Source organism: Lampris incognitus, chromosome 14 (assembly GCF_029633865.1).
Source record: "Lampris incognitus isolate fLamInc1 chromosome 14, fLamInc1.hap2, whole genome shotgun sequence".
NCBI classification, from domain to species: Eukaryota; Metazoa; Chordata; class Actinopteri; order Lampriformes; family Lampridae; genus Lampris; species Lampris incognitus.
In genome coordinates this window covers 49,666,980-49,683,943 of record NC_079224.1, presented here as the reverse complement: position 1 = coordinate 49,683,943, position 16,964 = coordinate 49,666,980, and the positions used below count along the sequence as shown (strand labels likewise).

Genomic DNA, 16,964 nt, shown 5'->3' with positions numbered 1-16,964 from the left:
CTTGTAGACATGTTTGAAAAGTGGCCCAGATTGTTTTGTCTCCTCTTAATCGTCACTCAGCTGTTAAATACTTTTAGGATAAACTGGATTTTATTGGAAACTTAATTTCTTTTATATCTTTTTCCAAGGTCTGCCTACAGAGCAGGAGAGCTGCCTTAAGGAGCAAAACAGGAAACTACACAGGAGTTTTAAAAACAGTTACATTTAATTCTTGTTATGACAGGAGTAAAAAAAAAGCCATCATGTCAAACATAATAAAAAGTTCATCACTGCTGCAGGTTGTTAAAACAGATAAGCTGAAACACACTGGCCTGATGTTCTGGATTCATGTGAGTCATGACATAACTCCATATCTCTACCACTTCAAAATGTTCCATGCAATACTCAAACATGCTGAGCTTCTGAAGCTGGGACTGTTCTGACAGAACAAACCTCTGAAGCCGAGACTGTTCTGACAGAACATACCTCTGAAGCCAGGACTATTCTGACAGAACAAACCTCTGAAGCCGGGACTGTTCTGACAGAACAAACCTCTGAAGCCGGGACTGTTCTGACAGAACAAACCTCTGAAGCCAGGACTATTCTGACAGAACAAACCTCTGAAGCCAGGACTATTCTGACAGAACAAACCTCTGAAGCCGAGACTGTTCTGACAGAACAAACCTCTGAAGCCGGGACTATTCTGACAGAACAAACCTCTGAAGCCGAGACTGTTCTGACAGAACATACCTCTGAAGCCAGGACTATTCTGACAGAACAAACCTCTGAAGCCAGGACTGTTCTGACAGAACAAACCTCTGAAGCCGGGACTATTCTGACAGAACAAACCTCTGAAGCCGGGACTGTTCTGACAGAACAAACCTCTGAAGCTGACTGTTCTGACAGAACAAACCTCTGCCAACTCAGCATGAACTGATGTGGTTCATCTTGGTTTAGGACAGAATGCCAAGTAGTCCTTCCGAACAGTCTGAGCCATGATGAATCCGCTTGATAGTATTGATGTGAAGGAGGCCAATAATGAAGACAAGCCTTGTGATATTACTTTAGCTGCAGGAACAAGTGTAAGGTTTGATAAAAAAACAAAAAAAAACAATTTAAACCACGAGGGACATTAAAAATAATTAAGATGTGTTGTGTTGCCGGCGCTCATCAAAGCTTTCTCTGTACCGACCAGACTTGTAGGTCATCTTTAAAGGGACAGTTTGGGTTTTTTGACAAAAGATGGAATGACTTTCTTACTGACAACAGTGTTAATGCATGAACATTAGCCTGGTCAGTGAGTCCATTAGCCTGGTCAGTGAGTCCTGTGCTCCTGTACAGCCCAGCGCAGGTGTACAAGGCAGTGGCCACGCAATCAGCCTTTTTCAAATACCTTCAGTAGAAATCAGTTTTCTGTAATCGCTTGTCCGTCAGCCTGTAAAGACAAATGGCCTTCCTCATCCTTCTTCCATGTCCACATCCAACGGCTCCTTCTGGCTTTGTTTGCATGACAAAACAGACGAACATTAGTGCTATCATTTCAACGCAATCCAAATACTGTTACAGGGTTTGAATACAACAAGTGTGAAAAAGTCCACCTACACAAAACTTTCATGACTTTCTCTACAAGCTTAAAATGCTCATCATGCCAGAAAATGCTCATCCAGGGAAACGTTTTTTTTTTAATGACCATAGTGTGAATAAGGCCTTACTCAGAATAAACGTGTCTGTTAAAACATGTCGTCTAGTTTGATATTATTCAGGTTATTTATAGGCAGTTTAGACAAATATGTTAACAGGAACTATCTTATTGAGAATCAGGACTTGAACGTGGTCATTGTCTGCATATAAACAGTCTATTTGGTTGCCCAAAGCTGATCCTGAGCAATAAGCACACATGATTCCTCCTCCTGCAGGAGAGAGGAGCGGGTCTTTCGAATCACTCACAATCCTGGAGACACGACTCATTCGGAGACCTCGCAGCAGTTTACGGCAGTTCATGAACAGACATCAGACTGAGTGAAACTAGTGAATGAGAGAGCGGACAGCAAGCTGCTGGGATCAGCTAAACGCCTCGGTCTGGTTTTTGTCACCACACCCCTGCACTGAGAACAAACTGCTTGGCGGGGGCGCTATAATTCGGCCTTTTGTTAACATCATCTCCCAGCAGGAACCCAACTCTAGTCTCAGCGTGGAACCAATGACCTGCTGACCAGGAAGCTCGGTGCCACTGCTCAGAGCCAACTCTGGACTTCACATGACAGAGGAGGACCTCATGATGCTCTGACCCACACAGCAGAGCCGATGGTTAGAACAGGCGCTCCATGAAGCCGTGTGTCCACCCAAGACCTCTTACAGGGAGAGGACAATCACATTCTCTCATCTAGCCCATGCTTTTATCCAAAACCAATTCCTTTTCACATTTAAAACCAACTCCTTTTCAGCCTGTCTCCACCAACTCACTTTTACAAACAAGTAAGAAGGGAACGTAGAGGCCAGTGATGATGGCGTGTGTGAAGGCTGCAGAGCTGTGGTAGAACACAACTGGAACATGCTCTGACCTCAACATACTGCTCAATTCAGTGAGACTGACTGACGACAGTAGAAGAAAGCATTTCTTGCAGCCATACATTCATACAAATGGTAGAATAATCCAACATCACAGCAGTAGAACAGCTAACTTTAAAACAACAAACGTCACTTTAAATTCAGTCTTACCATCTGGGCTCCAGGTAGAGGCGGTTCCTCGGTTTGTATGAAATCGTTTAAGGAAAAAAGCTCTGAGGAGAAAAGACTTGGATTAGTAATGAACCAGCCCCTTTATAACACCATTACAGCCTGGAACAGCTCTTCCTAACATACAGTGATCAAGCGAACTAACGCATGGAGCACGAATAACTGTCCAGATACACCACGAGCGATGTCGCAGCGCAAGGAGGGGATGAGATTTTATTTTTTTGCCGCCACCTGTGACTTCTCTCTGCAAATGAGTGTCTACGTTATTTATTCGTAACTAATGTACACTTTCTTAAATTTGGATAATTTCCTCAGTTATTTAATGTCCTTGAATTAATGAATGGCTGCTGCTACTGCTGATTGGAGGGGAAAGAGAAACGTAAAGCAGGTCAGTGTCGGTTTTGACCAATGAAAATAGGTTGGAGGTGGAGCAAATAAATGAAACAAGAATAGAGGCAGGGCGAGCGATTTTTCAAAGAAGCGACACGTAGCTTGCCTGTTCCCTGACGCATGCAGCAGGTTAGGACATCTTCACGGGGAAAAACTGAAACAATCTGATATTCGCCCGTTCGCATCGCATCCAGTTAGGAACCGGGGTTCAAGCAGGTGCCTTAGTTAATTAGAGAACTAGTGTGTCTTGTTTAACTGCTTAAACATGGAGTTAGAGAACTGTGTGGATCAGATAGACGCTTCAGTGCATTGTTGTCATGGCACCCTCCCACTGTGAACAAACTGCTGGGGGGAGGGGCTTCAGTCGGCCTTTTGTTACATCATTTCCTGGCAGTTCTCCACAGACAAACAAGAAAAGGAAGACCATCACTAGACTGGAGTGACCATTATAAACTCCGCCCCTCTAGTCTGATTGGTCTGTGCAGTTTCCGCTGACCTGGTTGGAGCACTCCTGATTTGCAGGCCCTTCTGAAGTAGAGCAGCTTCCTGTACCACATGGCACAAATTAAAGTCAGTGCCTGCAAAATCAAGAAAACCTGACCTCAGCCTCATCCACATTCAACTCCTCCAAACACTTCTACAACTATCAACTTGTACCACCGCTGAGAGGAAGACAGAAACAGACAGACAGAAAAGGATCGAGTATCCATGTATTGAATATCAAACTACAAATTACATCACACCACCATACTACAACATTGATAGAATACACATTCAAGGCAGGAAATCAGATCATATCCACAGACTCCAGTAGCCAAAACGTCCCAATTCCTTACTTTAGTTTAAAACACACAAATTAAGGCTGTTTATTCACAATGGAAATGAATTTTGCGGAGACAATACCATCTGCTGGTAGTATTTTGAGGGTGCTTGTAGTTCTTTGCAGCCAGGCGCACGCCTCTCTCTGGCTCCAAACACTCCAAGTGGACGGACGCTGACACACTGCAGGACCATCTTCTCTGGGCACATTTCTGCATCACCTCTATGGCTGACAGCAGCACAGACTTTCCTGTGGACAGGAAAATTACCACAACCTGTGTCAATCATCAGGAGCAAAGTTCTGCCATCTCTGGTGGTCTGCTTCATGATGGGAGATGGTTCTATACTTGTCTGTCGTATTAACTTTTTATTGTCTACCCTGCCTTGTTTTGATCTTATCTTGTCTGATACAGTGCTGCTTGTTTTTTCAGCTGTGTTCTGTAAGGTGTCCTCAAGTGCTCTGAAAGGCACCCACAAATAAAATGTACTATTATTATTGGACCTCAGCACAGCCATGAGAAGCAAACACGGAGATTTTCTCAAAAATATATAAAATATACACTTCATTTCAAAATTAACCATTACCTTAGTCCCTGAAAGTTGAATCAGTTCATCTGGACGTTTACTGGGATAAACGTTTCATCACTTATCTCTTCAGTCTCAACGGACTGCAGGTATCCCACCCTTTTAAACAACACAGTGGCATAGCGACCAAAAAAATGATGGGTTTCATATGCATATTACCCTGACCATTAACTAGAGTTAACAACGGCCATGTGTACTACTCACAGAGGACTAGGGAATGTTTGCAATCACAGCATTGTAAGATGGTGACAGATGTACTCATAGACCCCCCCCCCTTCCTGGTTCAGGGATGGTCGTTCCCTCTTCACATATAGATGGCCTCTTACATCCCATTCAAACCAGAGTTCCTCCCCATCAAAGATGTGCACATCCTCATCCTTGAAAGAGTGGTTGCTGGCCTGTAGATGGTGTAGACTGCGGAGTCCTGGCCTGTAGATGGTGTAGACTGCGGAGTCCTGGCCTGTAGATGGTGTAGACTGTGGAGTCCTGGCCTGTAGATGGTGTAGACTGTGGAGTCCTGGCCTGTAGATGGTGTAGACTGTGGAGTCCTGGCCTGTAGATGGTGTAGACTGTGGAGTCCCCGCCTGTAGATGGTGTAGACTGTGGAGTCCTGGCCTGTAGATGGTGTAGACTGCGGAGTCCTGGCCTGTAGATGGTGTAGACTGTGGAGTCCTGGCCTGTAGATGGTGTAGACTGTGGAGTCCCCGCCTGTAGATGGTGTAGACTGCGGAGTCCTGGCCTGTAGATGGTGTAGACTGCGGAGTCCTGGCCTGTAGATGGTGTAGACTGTGGAGTCCTGGCCTGTAGATGGTGTAGACTGCGGAGTCCTGGCCTGTAGATGGTGTAAACTGTGGAGTCCTGGCCTGTAGATGGTGTAGACTGTGGAGTCCTGGCCTGTAGATGGTGTAGACTGTGGAGTCCTGGCCTGTAGATGGTGTAGACTGCGGAGTCCTGGCCTGTAGATGGTGTAGACTGTGGAGTCCTGGTCTGTAGATGGTGTAGACTGCGGAGTCCTGGCCTGTAGATGGTGTAGACTGTGGAGTCCTGGCCTGTAGATGGTGTAGACTGTGGAGTCCCCGCCTGTAGATGGTGTAGACTGCGGAGTCCTGGCCTGTAGATGGTGTAGACTGCGGAGTCCTGGCCTGTAGATGGTGTAGACTGTGGAGTCCTGGCCTGTAGATGGTGTAGACTGCGGAGTCCTGGCCTGTAGATGGTGTAAACTGTGGAGTCCTGGCCTGTAGATGGTGTAGACTGTGGAGTCCTGGCCTGTAGATGGTGTAGACTGTGGAGTCCTGGCCTGTAGATGGTGTAGACTGCGGAGTCCTGGCCTGACGTGTTAGCTCTCCTGTGTTGTGTAACTCTGAAGGTCACAGCAATTTGCATACAAAGCTTCATATTTGCATATGAAGCTGATTGTTGATTTCGGTTGTTATGCCCTGTATTGTTTATAAGGATGGGGACACCTGCAGTCAGGTGAGACTGGAGAGGTCACTTAGATGATGATGACACGTTTCTCTCAATAAATGTTGTGTCCTGATGAACTGATTCAACTTTCTGTGATTTCCTTACCTGGATTATTGAGCATGCAAGACATTATCTTAGTTTTAACATCTCTGAACATCAGTCCACAGCACAATAAATATGTCAATGATAAGTCATCTTGAAATGTTTAGTGAGAGTTGATTTTTCTCTTTACCCTTTGAATTATGGGATTAACAATTATGGGACAACAAAAAGCAATTCTCAAAAGATTTCAAGACCTGAGCACCATCTGTCATTTCTCAGACTCACTAGAACAGCTCCAAGTTACCTACAGGCTCCAAGCTACCTATACAGTGGCTTGCAAAAGTATTCATGCCCCTTGAACTTTTCCACATTTTGTCACGTTTTGACCACAAACAAAAATACATTTTATTGGAATTTTATGTGAAAGACCAACACAAAGTGGCACACAATTGTGAAGTACAAAGAAAATTATACATGATTTTAAATTTTTTTTTACAAATAAAAAACTGAAAAATGCGGTGTGCAGAAGTATTCAGCCCCCCTGAGTCAATACTTTGTGGAACCACCTTTTGCTGCAATCACAGCTGCAAGTCTTTTGGGGTATGTCTCTACCAGCTTTGCACATCTAGAGACTGAAAATTTTGCCCATTCTTCTTTGCAAAACAGCTCAAGCTCAGTCAGATTAGATGGAGAGCGTTTGTGAATGGCAGTTTTCAGATCTTGCCACAGATTCTCAATTGGATTTAGGTCTGGACTTTGACTGGGCCATTCTAACACATGAATAAGTTTTGTTTTAAACCATTCCATTGTAGCCCTGGCTTTATGTTTAGGGTCGTTGTCCTGCTGGAAGGTGAACCTCCGCCCCAGTCTCAAGTCTTTTGCAGACTCCAACAGGTTGTCTTCCAAGATTGCCCTGTATTTGGCTCCATCCATCTTCCCATCAACTCTGACCATCTTCCCTGTCCCTGCTGAAGAGAAGCACCCCCAGAGCATGATGCTGCCACCACCATGTTTGACAGTGGGGATGGTGGTGTGTTCAGAGTGATGTGCAGTGTTAGTTTTCCGCCACACATAGCGTTTTGCATTTAGGCCAAAAAGTTCAATTTTGGTCTCATCTGACCAGAGCACCTTCTTCCACATGTTTGCTGTGTCCCCCACATGGCTTCTGGCAAACTGCAAATGGGTCTTCTTATGGTTTTCTTTTAACGATGGCTTTCTTCTTGCCACTCTTCCATAAAGGCCAGATTTGTACAGTGGCTGCAGGTCGTCCAGAGTCACCATGGGCCTCTTGGCTGCATCTTTGATCAGTGCTCTCCTTGTTCGGCCTGTAAGTTTAGGTGGACGGCCGTGTCTTGGTAGGTTTGCAGTTGTGCCATACTCTTTCCATTTCCAGATGATGGATTGAACAGTGCTCCGTGAGATGTTCAAAGCTTGGGAAATCTTTTTATAGCCTAACCCTGCTTTAAACTTCTCCACAACATTATCCCTGACCTGTCTGGTGTGTTCCTTGGACTTCATGATGCTGTTTGCTCCCCAATATTCTCTTAACAAACCTCTGAGGCCGTCACAGAACAGCTGTATTTGTACTGAGATTAGATTACACACAGGTTGACTCTATTTAGTCATTAGGTCAACATTCGATCATTCAGCAATCATCAGGCAACTTCTGAGGGCAATTGGTTGCACTCAGAGAAAAGGGGGCTGAATACTTTTGCATACTGCACTTTTCAGTTTTTTATTTGTAATTTTTTTTTTAAATATATAATTTTCTTTGTACTTCACAATAGTGTGCCACTTTGTGTTGGTCTTTCACATAAAATTCCAATAAAATATATTTATGTTTGTGGTCGTAACGTGACAAAATGTGGAAAAGTTCAAGGGGTATGAATACTTTTGCAAGCCACTGTAGGTAACTTAAAACAGTTCCAGGGAACCTCTGAACCCCGAGCTGTGTCAGGCTGAAGGTTCTGTGCCGTCTATGTGCAACCTCCTTACCAGTTCTGTTGGTCCAGATGAGATGTAGTGTCATCTGGAGTTTCGCAGTCTTGTTTCAACCAGCCGCTCCTCTCTGTGGAAAGTGAGGGACTGCTGATGGAGACATCTGAACTGATGTGGTGAGAAGCTAAAAGCCATCAATATCTCTGCATTAGGCTTCTTCAGCTCCATTTTATCCAGCTCCCTGGTCAGATCTGCCTCATCTGGGTCACACAACCACAATTAATCAGATAGCAATTTACACCAGAGGCAATACTATCCATATTTCTAAGGATCTCTGGGTCTACTTTAACCTTCCCAGCTCTGAAAACACTGAGACCTGCAGAGAAGGTTAAGAATATACAGCAACTTGTTGACTGGACTGCCGTTGAGCAGAGGGTCCTGATCCAGTTCTCTTCTCCTCCAGCTTCCTGCTGCGCTGACTTGTGAATTGTGTAATGCCCACAAACCAACAGAATATCCAATGTCAACACTATTTAACAACAGTGACATGAAAATTATAAAATGTTGCAATACGCCTTTACATGCAGGGTGAATGAAAGCAGGGGGGAAAAGTGAAGCAGTAGATCAATGACCCAAATGACACGTTTCAGTCCCGGTCCAAACGACTGCTCTGTCTGACAGTAGGAGCAGTGTGTGGATTATACAGTCATTTGGAGGGATCCTCTTTTGGACATGATAATAATTCTCAAACAATAAAAACTCAAACCTCGATGTACACTTCAATTCTATTTTCGCCCCCCCCCTTTCTATTTTTTCTTCTTCTTTAAAGGGACTCGAGGGTCATTAATGGCTGCTTAGACTCCCCAGACCCACCTCCCATAAGTTGCACGCTGCATATGAGGGACATTCAAAGGCTACTGGTTTGACAGCAAAGACATTTGTTTTTATCACGAATTATTCAGGCTGCCTAGCAAACGTTTATCTTGTGGGACTACCTGTCGGGCGGGTATCTTGTGGGACTACCTGTCGGTCGGGTATCTTGTGGAAGTACCTGTCGGTCGGGTATCTGCTACCAAACTTTAGCTGCTGTTGTTTGCCAACAATGCAACGGCATTCCCCAAACGTTAGCTCCCTGGTTATTCGCTAACTTCAGTGAAATAGCCGTGCCGGTTATTAGCTAGCCGTGCCGGTTATTAGCTAGCCGTGCCGGTTATTAGCTAGCCGTGCCGGTTATTAGCTAGCCGTGCTGGTTATTAGCTAGCCGTGCTAGCTGTTAGCCAGCCGTGCGCTGGCTATTCGCTAACTTCAGTGAAATAGCCGTGCCGGTTATTAGCCAGCCGTGCGCTGGTTATTAGCCAGCCGTGCTAGCTGTTAGCCAGCCGTGCTGGTTGTTAGCCAGCCGTGCGCTGGCTATTCGCTAACTTCAGTGAAACAGCCGTGCGCTAGAGTTAAGTAAGCTACAGACGATAACTAGCCATTAGCTACAGCTAGTCCTTTTAGGGCTGGAAGGCACGTTGCTAGCTAGCACAGTAGGTTAACGATGGTGACCCATATAATCCGTTTATATTACACATTACACTCGCATCACTTGCCCGTTTGATACACACTGTGGCAGAGCGGACCATGAAAACGTGACCCGGATTACTCACTTGTGCCGATCCCGAACAAAAACAAGACTCCGACCTCCATTTCACTCGCGCTCACGTTCAACGGAAACAACGTGGTTATCCGCCCGAAGCAAGCAGTACCGGAGACGGCGCGCGGGAAGGCGGGGTTGGCTGGTCCATCCACGCCCATATCCAGGACGTCACCGCGTAGCCACGCCTTCATCCATTACGTCACCGGGCTTCGTCCAGGACAAGTCCGGGACCCAGCTAGAGTCATTTTAAGAAAATTAAGGATAACTTAATAATCTACTACTACTTTCGGCTGCTCCCGTTAGGGGGCGCCACAGCAGATCACCAGTTTCCATCTCTTCCTGTCTTCTGCGTCTTCCTCTGTCACACCAGCCACCTGCATGTCCTCCCTCACCACATCCATATTTTGGAATATAGACACATTAATATTTGCCTGTGTGTGTGTGTGTCTCTCGCTGGTCTTTTGGTATCTCTGGTATGAAATGGCAATATTGGGAGAGTTGAATTTTAACTTTTGTGAACATAGGTAATAAATAATGGATAAAACTAAAAACAAAATGTATCAATGTAATGTATCACGAGACTATAAATATATTTTTCAACTGTCAAAAAGTCCCCACACCATTTATACTGCATTATGTATTTAATACAGTATATCTGGTTTTATTAGGCAATTGTAGGCAAAACTGCAAACCAATAAAGAGGACTACTTTATAGAACTATTTGATTTTAATATGATTTTAGCATCGATGTGATGTAATACCTTAATCTGTAAAGTATTTGCTGGATTCGCCAAAAACAGACATGTCCATGACAAGTCAGTTGTATTTGTATAGCCCAATATCACAAATTAATGTGTCTCAGGGGGCTTTACAGCAACACAACATCCTGTGCTTAGACCCTCACCTCAGATAAGGAACAACTCCCTAAAATCTTTAACAGGGAGAAACAAGAGGAAGAAAGCTCAGGGGGAGCACCAGAGGAGGATCTCTCTCCCAAGACACACAACGTGACATGATGTTGTGTTTACACAATTTACACAATACAACACTGAAAGAGGATAACACAATTATAATGGAATTATAAGATATATGAAGAATATGATGATGAGGACGCCATGCAGTGTCCAGGTGGGGACCACCATCACCATGGAGACCTGGGAGGAGGACAGATGGCACGTGCATACAAGGGAGACTCACATCACACCATTCACACACACACAGAAGAAGAGAAAGGAGAAGACATCATTCAGAGAGAGGGAAAAGACATGTGAGAGAAGACAACAGTTTGCAATAGTCAATAAACTATACTCTATAATCTGTACTCTATACTCTACATTCTATAATCTATACTCTATCCTCTATAATATATACTCTATAATCTATAATCTATATAATCTATACTCTATAATGTCTGTGAATCCAAAGGAGTTGAATCAAGTGCAACTGGACTTGGTATATATCCGTGAAGACGTTTCGCCTCTCATTCAAGAGGCTTCCTCAGTTTGTGCCTTTCTGACTAGACCAAGCTAGTCGGTCTCTCTGACAAATGTGCTGTACAGGTCAGACTACTGTCTCTCTCCCTCACATGCTCTGAACCCTCTCAGATACCCTGAACCCTCTCAGATGCTCTAAACCCTCTCAGATCTTCTAAACCCTGTCAGATGCTCTGAACCCTCTGACATGTTCTGAACCCCCTCAGATGCTCTGAACCCTCTCAGATGTTCTAAACCCTGTCAGATGCTCTGAACCCTCTCAGATGCTCTGAACCCTCTGACATGCTCTGAACCCTCTCAGATGTTCTAAACCCTCTCAGATGCTCTGAACCCTCTGACATGCTCTGAACCCTCTCAGATGTTCTAAACCCTCTCAGATGCTCCAAACCGCCAGATGCTCTAAACCCTCTCAGATGCTCTGAACCCTCTCAGATGCTCTGAACCCTCTCAGATGTTCTAAACCCTGTCAGATGCTCTGAACCCTCTCAGATGTTCTAAACCCTGTCAGATGCTCTGAACCCTCTCAGATGTTCTGAACCCCCTCAGATGCTCTGAACCCTCTCAGATGTTCTAAACCCTGTCAGATGCTCTGAACGCTCTCAGATGTTCTAAACCCTGTCAGAAGCTCTGAACCCTCTCAGATGTTCTGAACCCCCTCAGATGCTCTGAACCCTCTCAGATGTTCTAAACCCTGTCAGATGCTCTGAACGCTCTCAGATGTTCTAAACCCTGTCAGAAGCTCTGAACCCTCTCAGATGTTCTGAACCCCCTCAGATGCTCTGAACCCTCTCAGATGTTCTAAACCCTGTCAGATGCTCTGAACCCTCTGAGATGTTCTAAACCCTGTCAGATGCTCTGAACCCTCTCAGATGTTCTGAACCCTCTCAGATGTTCTAAACCCTCTCAGATGCTCCAAACTCTCTCAGATGCTCTGAACCCTCTCAGATGTTCTAAACCCTGTCAGATGCTCTGAACCCTCTCAGATGCTCCAAACTCTCTCAGATGCTCTGAACACTGTCAGAAGCTCTGAACCCTGTCAGAAGCTCTGAACCCTGTCAGATGCTCTAAACACTCTCAGATGCTCTAAACCCTGTCAAGAGAGGAAAGTCCTCAGGGTGTCAGGACAGGTAAGCAGAGCCTGCAGGAAGCAGGACACACAAACACTGTTTTCTGATCACTGTCTGGGCCAGCAAAATAAATCACATTATTCTCAAACATCCCAATGATGCACATTTACAAAAAAGTCTTTCAGGTGAAATAAAGGTGTTCCAAACTCTTGATGAGTGCTGTGGGCCCTGACAGTGTTTATGTTGCTATGTAGTCTTTTACTTCAGATTCACACAACATAAATGGGGGGGGGGGGCAAACAAACAAAACAAACAAAAAACGGTATGCTACAGAGGTTGTTTACCTTTGGGAACCACTTAATTTCATTTAAGTAAGACCTCATTCATGTGTCTGTCTGTCTAGACAATTCCTGCATCTCTGAGGTTCATGTGGCAAAAAACAACCAGTGCTGTTGTGGTACTACACTTTAAAATATGTAAACCTGACCAATGTACAGCTGTGCCATGTGGAACTTGTAGACAATACTGTGAATATAATATTTCTTCTCCTTCTTTTATTGGCAAACGATTTGGTGCACTACCGCCACCAAGTGGAACGGACAGTGGATCAGAATGTCTTCTTTAAAAAAAAAACCTCAGGTCTTCTCAAACCAGTTCTAGTTCTGATCAAACTAGTTGTTTCCCAGGTTTGTGAGGGACGAAAAGCCTCTCCCAGCAGCTGCTGCACACCTTCTCCTGAAACTCCAACAACACCCACAAATGCCCTTGCTGCATCTACAATTAGGCCAAGCCTATAAGTTCTTTCTGCTCCAGCAGTCTAGATAAGTACCATTACCAAAAATGCCACAAACGTCATCTGGTTCTTACAAGAACAAAACTCAGCATGCTTCCTAACTGACTTGTGACTTGTCCTCCTTAGCTTCTTGTCTCACATCATTCTCGTTGTTTCTCTCCGTTCTTTTAGCTGCTTCAGCATACGGCAATCTTTTTTCTACTCTCATCTTGCTCATTTTCTCTTCCTTAATTCTTCTCGGACACCATGCTGACCCCATATCATGATTTCCCCAGCAGTGCCGGCACTTTGCTTGTGCTTTCTCAACTTTATGATCTTCCATATTGCTGTTGTCCTCCCCACATCTCCCACACCTTCTGACTCCAGTACATACTGCAGCAACATGCCCATATTCTGGACAGCAAAACACCTGAGAGGAGCTCTCTCATATGGCCTCACCCCCTATAACTCACAGAATCCAGACACACTCTTTCAGGCAATTCCCCTTCAAAAGTCAAACACACACACTTACTGTCCTCCTTCCCTCCTCCTTGGAATCTAGTCATTCTTCTTGCCTCACACACACCTGCAACATCCTGAACCGACTCGGGCCTCAACTGACAGTGGTGCACCGCTCATCACTCCCTTCTTCTCTCCCTTAATCCGAGAGGGAAGCGGGTCACACAGAGAGACCTTCTAAATACCTTGATCTTAAGAGCCCTATCTCTCTGACGCTGTGATATACAATCAACAATAACCACTTCTAGTTATCCTGATCAGATCGTACATCTCCCAGTTTTCTCCCTACAAACTTTCCGACCTCATGTGGGTCCTTGAAAATCCCATCTTCTCTTGTCACAGCTATCATCCCAATGAGCTACGTCTCCTCTGTTCTCAGTGACTGGCTTGGAATCACTCAAGCAATTTGATGCATTCTTCTTCCTTTTCTTATTTTCAGAGCCTCTCGTGTCTTCATTCTCATTTCCAGTTTCCCTCTCTGTCTCTGGCTCTGATGCCATGAGAAGGTATGGTGTATAAATCTTGTCTATAACCCAGAAGGTGCAGAGGCCTTGCTGAAGCTCCAGCAGTCAGCTGAGAACCCACTGATCACATAACACTGAGGTGTCGTGTGATCAACAAGGTAAAGGGATTGTATTAAGCCAGTGTCTTAGATTATAGTTGCATCAGGCAGACGTGAGTCTGATGACAAATAATATATATGTAAACTTTGAACTAGTCTTCCAAAATGTACGTAATTAAGCTCTCAATGAACTCACCTGGTTAAATAAGGGTGTAAAAAAAACAAAACAAGAATCTGCTAATAAATTGGACCAGATAACTTGAGGCTTGGTAAGAATGTTGACAACTAAGAAGATAACTAGACAACAATTAACATCATTAACAAACTGGAGAGTAATTTGAAAACCAATCCCTCTCCCTACTGCCATGCATCGTATGCAGCTGCAGGAGGCAGACAGACCTAACCATGGAGGACATGGAGCGGATGGAGGAAGTTCTGAATCAGAATCAGAATACTTTATTTATCCCTGAGGAGAAATTGGGTTCTATTGCAGACACTCACGCTCTAATAACTAAAAACTAATAAGATACAAAAATAGAAACAGAAACAAATAGAAATAAAAGATAAATAAGAAATAGAAATAAGAACAAAATATATCAACAAGCATGGTGCACATAACACCCTATGTCTGTGAATGTTCTCATTCATCCAGGTCATGGTTATCCAAAGGAGTTGAATCAAGTGCAACTTTTCACGGATATATACCAAGTCCAGTTGCACTTGATTCAACTCCTTTGGATAACACCCTATCTTTACTGCACTACCGCAGCACACAACAAGCAGCACAAACAAACCCGACAGGGCCAGTCCAATGACCATTAACTCAGAGTGTCTGACCCTCTGAGTCTGAGGGAGGAGTTGTAAAGTTTGATGGCTACAGGCAGGAATGACCTCCTGTGGCACTCTGTGGTGCTTTTCGGCAGAATGAGTCTATTACTAAAAGTACTCCTGTGCCCAACCAGCATGTCATGGAGTGGGTGGGAGACATTGTCCATGATGGCACGTAATTTCAACAGCATCCCCCTCTCAGAAACCGCCTCCAGAGAATCCAGTTCCTCCCCCACAACGTCACCGGCCTTGCGGATCAGTTTATTGAGCCTGTTGCATCCGCTACCCTCAACCTGCTGCCCCAACACACAAACACGCAACAGCAAACAGGAGAGCACTGGCCACCACAGACTCATACCACATCCTGAGCATTGTCTGGCAGATGTTGAAGGACCTCAGCCTCCTCAAAAAGTAGAGACGGCTCTGTCCCTTCTTGTAGAGGGCATCAGTGTTCTTAGCCCAGTCCAGTTTATTGTCCATACATACCCCCAGGTACTTACAGTATTCCACTGTGTCCACACTGACCCATGTGGCACTGACCCATGAAGCACACCACAGCAGAGCTGGGGGATGTCAGGACTATAGCAGTGGACACAGAGTGGAGCCTGAAGTCTTCAGAGGGACGAAGACAACACAATGTTTTACACCGGGCTCCCCAGCGTCCTAGTTTTGTTTTTTTCCCTTTTTCAACCAAATTGTACTTGGCCAATTACCCCACATTTCCGAGCCGTCCCGGTCACTGCTCCACCCCCCTCTGCCAATCTGAGGAGGGCTGCAGACTACCATATGCCTCCTCCCATACATGTGGAGTCACCAGCCGCTTCTTTTCACCTGACACTGAGGAGTTTCACCAGGGGGACGTAGCGTGTGGGAGAATCACGCTATTCCCCCGAGTCCCCCCCCCCTCGAACAGGCACCCCGACCAACCAGAGGAGGCACTAGTGCAGCAACCAGGACACATACCCACACCCAGCTTCCCACCCGCAGACACAGACAATTGTGCCTGTAGGGACGGCTGACCAAGCCGGAGATAACACAGAACGTCCTAATTTTGATGCAGGTCCCTCAACTGTGAGCCTCATATCACCTGTGGCTATTTGTATGTGCTTTCTAAATTTGAACAAGTAATTTTAGTTTTGCTGACACTAAATCTTCATCTGATCATCATCATCATCATCACATACTCTGCAGTACCTTTGATTGAATTCAGCCCTAGGTCTGAAAAGTTCTGACTTTCATGAAATTGAATCCAATTTATATCTGTGAATGTTCTCATTCATCCAGGTCATGGTTATCCAAGGGAGTTGAATCGAGTGCAACTGGACTTGGTTTGCACTCGATTCAACTCCCTTGGATAATCCAATTTATAGTTGTACATGTTTTAATTCTTGTAAATAAGAAACCACCAATACCTTTGCTGTGTTATTTAATCTTCTCAATAAACATCTGACTGCCATAAAAAGATACTCATGCTAGTTATGTGTTTTTCATTTGCAAAATTTGACTACCTAGTGCCTGAGCTGATGTGAGCTAGTGTTCTTTAGTCATACTACATGTCAACATGTTACTTTATAACTTGCTGTTCCAACACTTCTGGAAGTATACTGTTTCTGAATACATTCAACTTTGGGAAAACATCATCCCAAAATTCCATATCAGGCAAAATTCCTTCTACAAAAATGTCAATATATTGCCACACCACCAAGTTGCAATACTCAGCATGCACAATGTGGAGCTGTTGCTGAACTTGGAAACAGTAAGCATGTCTCCTGCCCAGTCTAACACCACCCCCATCATTTATAAGTCTAACACCACCTCCATCATTTATAAGTCTAACCCCACCCCCATCATTTATAAGTATAACCCCACCCCCATCATTTATAAGTCTAACACCACCCGCATCATTTATAAGTCTAACACCACCCCCATCATTTATAAGGCAGAACCCTTGTCTCCAGGACACAGGCGCAGATTAACCTCATCTTGCTTGCTATGTGGACACTAAAATTCAGTGAAAAGAACAATAGCGAGGGCATCCGGGTAGTGTAGCAGTCTGTTCTGTTGCCTACCAACATGGGGATCGCTGGGTCGAATCCCTGTGTTACCTCTGGCTTGGTCGGGCGGCCCTAGA

The 16,964-nt window shown here is 44.8% G+C and overlaps 1 long non-coding RNA gene and 1 other non-coding gene across 3 annotated transcripts; both read right to left on the bottom strand.

Moving 5' to 3' along the window:
- Positions 1-203: 203 nt before the first annotated feature.
- Positions 204-9,706, bottom strand: LOC130123816 (uncharacterized). 2 transcript variants are annotated; one of them, XR_008811348.1, is made up of 6 exons: positions 9,603-9,706; positions 8,011-8,213; positions 4,009-4,174; positions 3,602-3,683; positions 2,698-2,759; positions 204-1,476 (listed from the first exon to the last, which is right to left on the bottom strand). It is a non-coding gene; the product is annotated as an uncharacterized LOC130123816 (long non-coding RNA). The 2 variants fall into 2 exon arrangements; XR_008811349.1 differs by having other exon boundaries at positions 204-1,472.
- Positions 2,034-2,147, bottom strand: LOC130124619 (small nucleolar RNA SNORD89). Its single transcript, XR_008811386.1, has one exon. It is a non-coding gene; the product is annotated as a small nucleolar RNA SNORD89 (small nucleolar RNA).
- Positions 9,707-16,964: the final 7,258 nt, after the last annotated feature.